This window comes from Diuraphis noxia, unplaced genomic scaffold, assembly GCF_037042655.1.
Source record: "Diuraphis noxia isolate RWA-SAM2 unplaced genomic scaffold, SU_Dnox_SAM2 contig0001, whole genome shotgun sequence".
In the NCBI taxonomy this organism is placed as follows: Eukaryota; Metazoa; Arthropoda; class Insecta; order Hemiptera; family Aphididae; genus Diuraphis; species Diuraphis noxia.
The window spans coordinates 66,658,355-66,662,476 of record NW_028301711.1 but is presented as its reverse complement, the minus strand read 5'-3'; positions in this window follow the sequence as shown (position 1 = coordinate 66,662,476).

The following is a 4,122-nucleotide window of genomic DNA, read 5'->3' as shown; positions in this document are numbered from 1 at the left end:
TAAAAAAAAAATTGTATTGCATTTCTTATTTCCGGTTTTTACTTTTTACTTTTTGCTAGGTATCGAAAATAAAGTGAATTTATTATTCTATTCAATATACCCACAGTAAACCACAATATGAATATTAAATTTATATTTATAATATAATATTATTAATAATTGAACAATACAAAAAATACGCTGCAACTGAAGGCTGCCCAATGGGTATAGGTATAGTGGTACTATACTACTATAAATAAACTATATTATAATAGAATATATTATATTATATAATATTATATATATATTTTATACAGTAGTCAGTAGTATTATACGGGTAACGCTTAGGAGTAAATGAAAAGTGAGATAAGAAAAGCATTCGATTATTTTTACCATAACATGTTTATTTTATCCTTAGATAAGATTTTATCATGATTTTTATTTTTTACAACTAATTTTCTCATTCGAATGTATTATTCGATTATTTTATCATTCGAATGTTTTATTCGATTATTTTATTATTCGAACGATTTTTAAAATAATCGATTTGATTCGATTATTCAAATAATCGAATGATTCGATTATTTCATTCGATTATTCCCATCACTAATTTCGTATCGTGTGTGTGCGGTCGAAATAAATTCGGTTATGTTTCAATGTTTCATGTATTCTTAAAAGTCATTCTCCTCAGTGTCTCCGACAGGTCCATAAGTTCGCGTGTTTTCATTTGTGTAGGTGGCACTGAGCTTTCGTTTCTTACTTCATACTTTTGTGTTTGTCGTAGTGCTCACATTGTCGTTCGTTTTACTTCCTCCTTCTTTTGCCGTCTCTCGAGCTGTACGGACGTACGGTGTTCCAGGTTCCAGCCAGAGGCGTGAGTGCGTGCAGGCACATATTGCGTTCCACTGTGCCATATTTTGTTTTCATCGTTCATGTGTTTTCGTTATTCATTGTGTCGTGAGTCTCTTCTGTAAGTATCGTTCATATTCACTACATTGTACCCTTCTAATATATTTTCCCCATTCAGGGCGTTCAGAGACATACTTACAGAAGCACGTGTTCCTTGTATTGTGTTGTGAATGTCATTCAGTGAGTTATTCGTCCGAGCTGTCGGCCCGTTAGTCGTACGTTCTCGGGATTGCCACACAATTTAATATTATATTGTATCCCTTTTATTGTACAAGCGTGTGCATCCCGGGACGGTAGCGTTTGTTCAAAGCCGCTAACGGACGACAGCTCACAGGTAAACGGCTGACGAGCCGCATTATTATTACTGGTACCATAATAGTTACTTATACCCATTGTATTATAGTGAGCCAGCTTCGGCCAGTTTTGTATATTTTGTATTGGGCTAGCCTGGCCGCCTGGGCCTATTTTATATTGTTGCATAGCCATTTAAGGCAAATTTATTATTATTGTTTATTATCAGGCCAATTTTATATTTATTTGTATTGCCTGCCAACTAAGGCATTATTATTATTATTTTATATTCATTGTCTTAGGACAATTTTTGTATTATTTATACTTGTATTGAGCCAACAGACTCACAACTTTTATTATCAAATTATTATATTACTATATCACATTGTTGAGCCAGCAGGGCTACTATTTATTATTTACATTATTGTCAAAATAAAACTCAATTATTATTATTATACATACTATATTAGTTATATCATTTTTCTTTTCTGGTTGGTAGTGCAGCACTTTGGGTAGCCTGCCTTCCTGCCGTAAAGGCGTTTTAATATAATTAAACAATTCATATTAAAGCCGAGTGCGGCTACACTTTTACTTTTACCAGAATTTTTACAACTCACCCACTGCTCCATTAGTTTGTCTTTATTTTTTATTGCCTCATAAACTTGCGTTTTTCCACGCTTGAATTTCACCATAAGTTCCTTCACTGAAAGATTCTCATGTTGCTTTAACTCGATTAATTTTATTTTAGCCGAAAGCGTAAGAGTTGTTTTTTTCGACATTTTAAACGATAGATGGAAAACGCAACGACACGAACGTAACGATATACGATTTGATACTGAACCAAGCAACTCAGATAATAATATTGTATAGTGTATACATATCAATTTTATTAGTTTTTAATGTCATCGTACCCGCTCGTATATCGATTATCTATGGGTATCGACAGTACGAAAATAAATTTATCGTGTCGTCTTAGCGAGGGTTTTCATCAACTTTCATTACAAAAACGTGTCCGTTTCAGTCTTGGCGAGGTTTCCGTCTTAGCGGGATAAAATTATATGTAATTTGCAACGGGACCAAACAAATATTCCGTAATACCGGGGTTTCCGTCTTACCGAAGTTCTGTTTTAGCGGGGTTTTACTATATTTAAATGAACGTCACCAATTTGAGGAAGTCATGCGTTATACACGCAGATAACATTATTGAAAGTTATCTGAATTTATGTGGTCATTTTTATCTATTTTTAAACTATTCGACACATATTAGAAACACTATATTTAATATATGATATACAGATTGTATGCTCAGTCATTGTATACATAAAACTATTTTTTGTCTTTTTAACTACAATACATTTTTAATATATAATTTAATAATTTTTTTCATACTCGGATAAGCCATGGTGCCTCTTAAATGAGCTCGGAGTGCCCTAAGGCCTGAGGGCAACGTCGTGCACTGGTTGAGAACCGCTGACTTAGATCATTTCTTATTTCACAAAAATGTTCTTTAAGAGAATTCATTAATTTAATTGCTTTGGCCATATCAGCATTTTTATCTTGTAAATATTTGGCCAATAAGTTAATTTAGGAAAGTAAATCATTAAAAAAAAATATATATATATATAAATTTAAAATCTATGTACTTTAATAAACCAGTAGCTTCTGAAAAACTCATAATATTTTCATTTGAAATCTTATATAACAATGACAGTATAACTTCCAAAGTAGCTTTAACAGCTCGATATGTATGAATTTTAGATGGCCAAAGAGTAAGGCATAATATTTTCAATTAGTTCAATTGATGTAATTTTCAAAATTTGTTTTTGAAGCTCAACAAACCTAGAATGAATCCAGATCCAGATATAAAATTATATAAATTTTGTAAAAAATTTACTTCATCTAAATTTTTTACTATTCTTTTGTATTTGTTATATTTCAATAAATTTAATATTTTTCACTGTTTGATTTTAGAATTAATTCAACCTATACTTTCTGAAAAAAAGTCGACGTAAATCTAACGATGTGATTTTCATAATGATAGTACGAGAATTGGATTTTTGGTGAATTTTCAAAGCGGACATATCAATAATGGAAATGTTCTCAATACGGGGGTATTCTAATTATTTCAATTTACGGTATGAGTAAATCCTCACGGGACACCCTGTATAACTTTGTCACAACTTTAAATTCTAACATATACCTTGTAACGTCACAGCATTTTTCGCGGTTTTAATTATATTATTATATTACATAACACACATTACGCGCGACAATAACTAGCTGGACTACAGTGTTATGTCACCAGTACACCGCACATTCACCCCCTCTGCGAGGCTCCGTCCTCAACACCAACGGCGGGGACCGCGCTGGCACTGTCGGTCGGGGCGGCTGCGCTACCGGCAACGGAGACAGTGCAACCTGTTACCCAATTATTGTAATATTGCACCAAAAGTCCCCCTTCCACCCGCCCTGGTCAGCAAGCCGTCCAACAGCCACTAGCCGTCGGCCGATACGTTTTTAAAGAATTTTGTCTTTTTCCAACCATTGAAGACCAACCACCACGTCGACCGTCTACATATTATTATTATTCACACTTGGCATCGTCGACCATCTACATATTATTATTATTCGACCCGGTACGGCAGTCAACATGATGGGCTGAAACACCGCCATGGGGCCTGAGGGCCGGAGATGCCGGATGGCTTGCTGTTGTGCGACACAACCATGCTGTCACGTATTATTATTATTATTATTATTTATATTCTCCCTTGACCCCTCTCACCTCCTTCATCTATCTTGATTTGCATACGCAGATTATTATTACCAAACGCTTATAATAATTCAAATTTATTATATTAAAAAAAACATGATTATTATTTGCGCTCCTTTATATTATTATCATGCTTAGACGGCATGATCGGGTTACATAACATCTTGCTCTGA